The following is a 10,288-nucleotide window of genomic DNA, read 5'->3' as shown; positions in this document are numbered from 1 at the left end:
GTATGCAACTTAGAAAATTTAATCCTTTATTACATAGTAACAGTGAACCCCACAGTGAATTTATTCCTTCTTTTTATATTGAATGTTTAAAAGTATTTTATAAATTTATAAAGAATGTTCAAACTGAAAATTTTAAACATTGGTCTGTAAAAGAAATATATGCATTTTTAATAAATACAAATAATGAATATATTTCAAAATGTAATAAAGAATTTCCATTAATTGATTTTAAAAATACATTTAGAAATATATTTTCTACGGCAGTTGATCCTGTGTGTAGAAATACTTGTTTTAAATTAGCGCATTCTGTTGTATATGTGAATAAATATTTATATGATAAAAAGTTTAACCAAGCAAAAAAGAAATTTTCTTTTTGTAGTTGTGACGAAACTGTCCAACATTTATTTATAGATTGTTTGTTTACTTCCCCTTTAAACAAAACTGTTTCATATTAAATTGATATACTAACGATTGAAAACATTAATATTAATCCTAAATGGTTCCAGTTTTTTTATGTAAAAAATGTTGGAAGTACCAAATTAAAATATGTATATTTAGTATTTTCGTCAGAGTCACGACATATTATTTGGACATGTAGACATTCTGTTAAACTTGAACAAAATATTATTATCTCCTTTTGATTTGATTGTTAAGTTTTTAAATAGAATTAAATTCAGAATAGCTTTAGATTTTAAACGTTTAACAAAAGACTCATTCTATTTATATTTGGGAGGCATGTGCCATACTGACAATGAAAACATTATATTTCACAAAGAACTTGATTCATCAACCTTTGTAACTTTTTAATGTTATATATTAGCTCTCTGCTGTTTGTGTTTTCTCACTGATTTCAGGATGACAACAGCGAGGACGTAGAGAGCCGGTGCTCGGGTTGTCATCCTGGGTCAGAGAGAGAACATCAGAGTGATACAGTGTTTTGTGTGTTGTGTCATTCCAGTGATGTGTGTTTTATGTATTGATGTATTTATATATGTATCATAACTGTTATCATCAATGTTCCTATGAATCATTTCAATCATATGATCATATACTATGTAACCCGGTCTTGGGCTCATCTCATTTCATTCATTGAATTTCATTATCACTCATGTTACATCACTATGTATATACGACATACCATTGCCTCATATTCACTCATGTAGGTCATAGGAACATTGTACTAACTTTCCTTATAATAAAGAGATTGTGTTTACTTCAAAAAAAATAATATATCTTATTTATTGTCACACTTTCTTCAGGCTTATCTGGGAGGTGGGGCTGAGGCGGGTCGGTGGTGGTACCGAAGGCTATAGACGCGCCTCAGCTCTATCTCCCGGTGCAGCTGTAGACTTGCATTTATATTTTGAAGTTTCTTGTGAGCTCCCGCGGTGGGTGCCCGTGCATGAGCTGAGGGAGCACACAGGAAGCGATTTTTTTTAATATAATTTCTTAGTACTAACAGTAGTTACTATTTTTCTTATATATATTTTCACTTAGGTGTGTGACATATTTTTATTTTACTTAATTATAAAATAGCCTTGAAAAATCTCTTTATTAAATACTAATTAAGACCCGCTCATTTTAAGATGGTGACTTATTATTTGTATTATTCAATTGCTCTAATAATCTTCTAAATGTTACTTATATATTAAATAGCAAATATTCGTGCAGACGCAGTATAAGACAGTTTTTACAAATATTACTTCATTTTATGTTACAAATTAATAATTATTTGGTGTTTTGAATACATGTTAACTAACTTTCCCTTCATTAAATAGTCACCTAGTTTTGTACATGTGCATTTAAGGTTCTTTTAGCGGGTACCTGGGGCACTCTACACCCCAGAGTGTTGTTGAATACAATTTTATGAAAAAGAAAAAAACTCTGGCTATGATCTCTTTTAAACCACAGGCCTTGGTTGTCAGTGATGTTCGACCTGGTCATAATTGACTGTGAGACCCTCCCCACCCCCTACCCCCGGTTGGATTGACAAAATTCAAGGGAAGTAATAAACTTTAAAGGGAGATGATTTCTATACCTGCCAAATGATAAATAGAAATGTTATTTCAATGCGGCGCAGTAGGGGGCATTGTGTTCCTGACAAACACATCCCTTGTTGGGTCACTAGGTCAAAGGTCAAGGTCACTGTGACTTCTTCGTTTGTTTAAATAGTTGAAAATAAGCATACAGTTATTATTTGTCTTGACTTTCTGTGAAACATTTGCGATTGCAAAGACTATATCGATATTTAAGATTTACTGCCCCATTGATGACGTCATTTAACTTATGCAGTGCGGGCTGTTGTGATTTTTTGTTTAAATAAACGTTTTTGTGATTTATGACTTTAAACTAGAATAAAATATGTACGTTCTTGGTATCAAATTGTTTGTTTTGTTGACCTGATTCATGTTGATAGAAATTGTTGACTTTATTGAAAATCCTACGTAACTCCAAACATTGACTGATATAAGAACTTCCTGTTGACCATGATATAAAAAAATATATCAGGCAACGTTATATCAGGCAGATATCAATGCGGTGGTATGATAAATATAATCAAAGAGTTCACTAATTTGACATTCCACAGACGTATAGAATGTGCGACCTAGGACACAATTCGTTAACATTATTTCAATTTATTTGCAAACAACATTGCCTCAAACAAGGAACGCGTAGGAAATTTCTATGTGCTATAACAAATCGAATAAATATCTTCTTAGAAATATGTCATTGGAATTTATAATTATTTTACATGGATGTTTAAAATGAACAATTTGACTCTAAACAAATAATTGCAATAAAAATCGAAATTTTTTGTTTTCTGACTTTAAATTAAGAATTAAACAACTCAATTTTAAATGAACTTCTTCACAGAATATGTTAAAACCGCGATAACTGGTTCTCTAGTTTACAATGAAATGTTTTTATTGCAGTTCAGACAACCACATCAGATTCAGAGAACAATATGCCAAGTAGTGATGATTCCTTCACTGGTATGCTTTATAATTCCAGAGCTTTTTTTCGCAACTTTGGGAACATGACCTATACCCTTGAAATTGAGAGTTTCAGTGTCAATTTACCCCAAATTGGGAAAATTTTATTGGTAATAATTAATTAATTTATGTTATTGTTAAATGTTAAATTTTATTGTTAAATCATTTAATTGGTTTCTTCAACCTGCCAGTTCTTTATTTACACTTTAAGTCTTATTATTTCTAAACTTTTTAAAATCAACCTATCAATTACTTTTTTTTGCTGGCTTTGGGAAAAAAAAGATGTTTTGCCATTGGGATTATGACAAATAACGGCTATAAAAGGACTGAATTCTTTTAAAGACAATGAAGGTTTTTTAAAATTCAATTTTACAAACAAAAGAACTGCTCAATGAACTACATGTTTTTCTGCAAGAATTTAGCATACATTCAATGGAGTTATAACCACTTGTGTAATTTCAGATATTTAATTTATTAAGAAGAGTGTTTAAAAATTGCTATATTCTAACAGTTTGCATTCATACCGACCATAATGTTGTGCTGGAATTTTTAAAGACACACAAGTAGATGCAAAAAACAAAACAACACAGTGACATTAAAAAAAATATTTTGTCTGCTCCATTAGGATACAACAAATTGAATATTTGTTCTACGAATTTTAGCACTCGAAAATAAAACGAGCGAGCGAAATAAACAATAGTGAATGAATTTGTTGTGGGCTTAAAGTGAATGGGTACTTATTCTATTTTTTTTAAACAGAGTCGTTAACTGATGTGCCAGAACTTCTTCCGGATGATGGAGGTGAGACGTTGATGAAGGCACGTGACTCTCCTACGAAAGGTACCAGTATTAATATAGGTTCTGCAATGTAGAACTATATTTATTTTTAGAATTCTTTTAATCAAAAAAAATCTTATTTACACATCAGTCCATCCCAAAAATCATTTATGCCTTCTTTGTTTAAAAGAAATTGATTTATTAAGACCCATATTTACTGCAAGTAAATAACTATTGGGACCTATACACTCAATCAGAGCTTCCTTAATTGGGCAGAAAGATAATTTTGTGAATCAAGTTATGTTACTGTCTCTACCATAAAATATCTGGCTATTAAAAAAAAAATTAAGAACAAAAGTTCAGACACTTTGTTTCTGAAACTTCGACAATGCAATGTTTACTTGTTATTCACATTTGAACTATTTCCTTTATTAGCAAGTGTAACTGTACATTTGTTCATGTGCATTATTTTACCAATTTTCGATTTCGGTTTAGAAATGCTTTGCATGAACTTGTCTTTACATGAAAATGATTAATTAAAATTGATCTTGTTAATTTTTGATTGCCAATGTTTTATTTTTGTATGTCCTATAAGATGTTTGAGTAGTCAGGAGAAGCAATAAAGTTTTGTCCTTACAATACATACTTAAATTGTTTATTAATGCAAATTCAAATTGCAGCAGTTGCATCTGTTAAAGAACTTTGAATGGTCATACTTGATGTAAAGATTGCTTTATTTAAATATTTCATTTTTAAAATGACTTAACATGTTGACAAAAATGTATTGTATTTTTTTTAGAACTAATTTAAGTTAGTCATAAAAAACAATATTGAATCATTCACACTATATATTTTCTGACCTACTAACTGGTGAATTGAGTACATACAATATAATAGTATACTGGTATTGTCTTTTATTCTTTTGAATTTCACTAACTGAAGGTTTACAAATCTGTGTGTTCCTTATTTATTACTACATGTTTTAAAATTTACAAATAAATTTAGAATTTATACATTTAAAAGTGGTGTATCTTCCATTTGTTTTTCAGTGTGATTTTATTCTGTGTGATTATGAATATCTGGTAGTTTGTACCGCCGGCGTACTTTTTTCAAAAAATTATCTGTCTATGTGATTATGAACCTTGGGGAGTTTGTATCGCCGGCGAAACATTTTCAAAGAATTATCTATCATTGTGATTATGATCCTCTGGGAGTTTGTACGAGTGATCCATTATAACAAGGAACTGAGGATTTTCGTTGTAGAAGTTAGTAAAAACAAATCAATACAACCAACAAATATTTATTACAAAATCGGTAACATTTCTACATCCAACAGCTTATTTCAAGATTATTACCATCTCACGCATACACGCAGAGTGAAATCAAAACCAATGCCTATAAGATATTGGCTATCTATCTATTTGATACTTTTGTCCGGTGACATAGCGACGAACCCTGGGCCGGCACGGCTACCATGTGGCGTTAACACATGTCCAAAGGCTATCGCTTGGATCAGTAAAGCTGTGCTTTGCGAAGCATGTTATTTCTGGTGACACATTAAATGTGCAAACATAACTCCGAAGGATAATTTGGAACTTTCGAACAATGACGACCCATGGATTTGCCCTCATTGTGACAAGTTCCACTTCTCAGATAGCTTCTTCGAACAATCCTACTGATCAGTAGATGACTCTTTCGATTCCACAATACGTGATGAAAACATTGACAATTTCGAACCTCTGACGACAATGAAAAAACAACATCCAAGGCGCTTTACATGCGGATATCTAAATATAAACAGTCTCAAAAATAAGTTTTATAGTATACAAGAAATTTTACATGAAGGCCTAGTTGATATTCTATTTATAGCTGAAACAAAAATTGATGACTCTTTTCCTGATTCTCAATTTTCAGTTGACAAGTACCATATGTGGAGAGCTGATAGAGATGTAAATGGTGGTGGTCTCATAGCGTACTTAAGGTCAGATATTGCTGGCAAAAGGAAACCCCAGTTAGAATTTAACGAAATTGAATCATTCTTTGTAGAGGTAAATTGTGATGAATGTAAATGACTGATACTTGGTCATATAAACCACCATCTATGTCGAATCAGAATTTTCAAGAAAAGTTTGATTATACCCTTGACAAAGCTTTCTGCAGATATAAAAATATAATAGTCATTGGCGACCTCAATTTTAATAAGCTTATAGATGAGAAATGTCAAACATTAAAAAACTCATGTGATATTTTTGACTTAGTGAATATTGTATCGGAACCAACTTGTTTCTTAAACAACAACCCAACACTTACTGATGTAGTATTAACCAATAATAATTATTTTTTGGGTAATATTTGTAATATCGACTGCGGGTTGAGTGGATGCCACAATTTCATTGGTGTCCAATTTAAGCAGGAAACTCAAAAGTCAATAAATAGATTTAACTTATACAGAAGTTTTACAAGTTTCAATGTTGATGATTTTAATTTAGACCTAAATGACAGCCTTTTAAACCTAAACACAAATCATAATGATGTAAATAAAATGTATGATGATTTTAATGAAATCTTTGTAGAAACTGCAAACAAACATGCCCCTATACAAAATAAAAGAATATTACAAAAACCAGTTCCTTTTATGAACAAAACACTTAAAAATGCAATTTATAAGAAAAGAATGCTCTTTAAAAAATACACTAACAACAAAACATCCAAAAACTGGGAAAACTTTAGAAAGCAAAGAAATTTGGTAACTAGTATTAGGAGGAAATCAATGGACAAGTATTGTATTGACCGCTGTGTTGGAGGGTGCAAATCTGCTAATGTCTGGCCAACAGTAAAACCATTCCTGACAAATAAAGGTAATTCCACCAAAAAGGACACTGTACTATGTGAAAATAATAAAATTATAACTGATCAACAGGAAGTATGTAACATTTTAATGACTTTTTTGTTAATGTGGCTCAAATAATTGGAAATAACGCAGTATCAGTAGATGAACACCATCCCAGCATAGCCTCAATTAAATCTAAAAACACTATTGAATCTGAATTACGTTTTCAACCTGAACAGGATTCTTTTGTCAAGATACAAATTGATATCACCAAAACTACTTAAACTCTCTAAAGATACTGTATCAACAAGCATCACCTCCCTAAATAATAAACCCTTGAAAACTCAGTATTTCCAGATAAATAAAAAAAAGCTCAAGTAACACCTTTACACAAGAAAAATAGTACACTTGAAAAAGGAAACTATCGCCCGGTCAGCATCCTTCCCCACAATATAAAAATCTTTGAAAGGGCTATAAATACACAACTAACAACATTTTTTGACCAGCATTTCAATACTTATCTATTTGCATTTAGACCTGGATATGGCTGCCAGACAACTTTACTCAAAGTAATCGAAGACTGGAAAAGGGCGTTAGATGAAAACAAATATGTTGCCTCAGTTTTAATGGACCTATCCAAAGCTTTTGACTGTCCGCCTCATGATCTCCTTTCCCTAAAACTAAAGAGCGATGGTGTATCTGAAAAATCTTTACAATTAATCAATAGTTACTTGAGTGACAGAAAAAAATGTATTAAAATAGGTCAATTTAAAAGTAACTTTCAAGAAATTTATGAAGATGTACCCCAGGCTCAATATTAGGCCCCGTCTTCTTTAATATATTCATCAATGACATTTTCCATTTTGTTCGTAAGAGTAATCTGTACAATTATGCTGATGATAATACCTTATCTTTTGCACATAATAATCTAGATATAGTTAAATATACCTTAGAAAATGACAGTATATCCTTAATAAAATGGTTCTCAGACAATAAAATGCAAGCACATCCAGATAAATTTCAGACAATAGGAATAGGTTCTAAAACTCACAAAGCTTATATCTCTTTTGACTTGTCAGGTAACAAAATAAACTGTGAGGATGAGGTTATCTTATTAGGGGTTACAATAGATTTTAAACTAAATTTTGACAAACACATTTCCAACTTATGTAGAAAGGCATCCAGACAATTAAATGTTCTAAAGCGTATTGGTAGGAATCTTTGTAAACTTGGCAAACTTAATATATATTATTCATTCATTCTCTTAAACTTCAATTTCTGTCCATTAACATGGCATTTGTGTGGAGAAATAAATACTAAGAAAATAGAAAGATACAGAAAAAAGCTCTACGGTTAATTTATAATGACTATAAGTCTGATTATGAAGGGTTGCTTAGCAAATCAAAACTGCCAAGCTTACAAATAAGAAGGATAAGACAAATGGCTATAGAAACAGACAAGATAATAAATAAACAGACACCAACATATCTTCTTGATCTAATTAAAATTAAAAATAACTCTTACTCTTTTAGGTACGCTAATACAGCTGAAATCCTACGGGTAAGAAGTACCAGTTATGGTCTCAAGTCTTTCCGTTCCGCAGCCCCCCATGCTCTGGAACTCGTTACCCAAGCACCCCCAGGGATGTGACAGGACCTTAACCAGTTCCGGAGTCTGATAGGCTCGTGGGACGGGGAGGATTGCAGATGTTCTTGCTGTAGCACCTAGTACGGCTAGTATTATTGTTCTTGTTATTTGCTTTGCTTGTTTTACCCTCAGTTGCTCTTTGCTGCATGTTATATTATTTTGTGCATGAAGTTTGTGTTTGTTTACATATAAACGGCAGTTGCCCAAATTCTTCACAATGGCGACCTATGTAAAAGACTGAGCAAGTCCGATTGAGATAGCTCGATTTTTCTAATCGGCATACCTCGCTGATTACCATTGATAAAGGTAGCTATAAATAGGACAGCATATTCTGGGAAAAAGATTTAATAATAGTTTGAAAACGTTAATTTTAAATCAGTTATATTCAATCCAATATATGTTTATAAATCAATGAAACAACTATGCATTTTCTGTATTGTATTCGACATTTGTCGTGATTATGTAAATAAATTGCGAATGAAAACGTGTATAATTAAAGGTTAAAGCGATCATGAGTGTAAAGAAAACGAATTATTTCGAACCTGCCATTTGTAAACGTTATAGCGAGTATGGTCTATACACAGCAAAATAGCCGTAGGATATCTGTGAAACTCGCTTTTATGCGTGCTTATTATTTTGCATATTTAATAGAAAAGAAACAAACAAACTTTTCAAACAGAAATTACAGAGCAACATCAGTGCACATACTATGTTTGATAATTCATTCGTTTGTTGGATATTGCTTGCTGTTTTAAACACATATTAGGTCATATCGCGGAGATTTAGTTAACCTTACCACGTGTTCATGGGCGAACTCACGTATACAAGTGCTCTTACGACTATGTGCTCATACCTACTTTCAGGAATCATCATGAAATTATTGCCGCACTTATGGAACAAACATCAAAAGAGAAAAAATATATGTTCATGCACATTGGCATGTGAAATCACGTCCGCACACATAACATCATTAACTTAGGAAAAGAAACAACGAAAGATAAAGTTTGGTATGATATGCATGTGAAATTAAAGAGCATGGTGTAGTTATAGAGCATGTCAAGTTTTGAATATATCGTAACGTAATTTTATTACCCACAGACGTTTTACTGTAACAGAACGTTTTTTAAGATAAGTGGTACAGACAATACACGTCGAATATATTTTTAAATTTATTTTTGTTATATTTGATCGAGAATGTAACCCGCCTCCAAGTTTCGATGAATGGGTTCCCCACGGGTACTACCTCCCGGTACCCCCAAATTTTTGTCGTACCCAAAATTTTTCGTACCCATTTTTTTCGTACCAAATTTGTTTTTCCTACCAAATATTTTTTCGTAACAAATTTTTTTTTCGTACCCAATTTGTTTGACATAATTTGTGTACCCCAGATTTTCGTACCCATTTTTTGTTTCGAACCCAACATTTTCGTACCCACATACACAATTGTGGTGATGTAGATAAACTTAAATAGATGCTTTTATATCCATCCTCTTCAAAAGCATCGTCATACCAGTTCTGTCAGTACTTTGATTTATTATGGCATCAGATTTTAATATAACTTGTATATACCATTTTAAATAACTCATTTTGCTTGTATTTGTGAGGCAGCTGCTGATCAGTTTCTTTCAAATCTGATTTGAGGGGAAAAATGATCTCTTAATACTTTTTATCTGTCACACTTTTGTGTCCATATTCATTGTCAGACTTTTAGCTTATTTTTCTTATAGCAGCTCTTATACCCTGGTCAAGATCATCAACTGCAGCGCATTTTTTTTATTCTTATTAAGTTATCTTTAATTTATCTTTAATATTTTGCTATGATATTAACTGTTTTAATACTATTTGTATCACATGCCATAGTTCTTTTGTTTTTAACATGTTAAAATAATCATGTTTATTGTATTGCAGTTTATTGTAATTTAATTTAATTGTTTATTTATTATAATTGATCTCAACCCTTGGATGAAAATGTTTGTTTATATTATGTAAATTTCATGTAATGTTCAATTGTTTATTTGTTATATGTATGTTGTTATATTAT

This window comes from Dreissena polymorpha, chromosome 5 (assembly GCF_020536995.1).
Source record: "Dreissena polymorpha isolate Duluth1 chromosome 5, UMN_Dpol_1.0, whole genome shotgun sequence".
Classification (NCBI taxonomy): Eukaryota; Metazoa; Mollusca; class Bivalvia; order Myida; family Dreissenidae; genus Dreissena; species Dreissena polymorpha.
Note: the sequence above shows the minus strand (reverse complement) of the source record.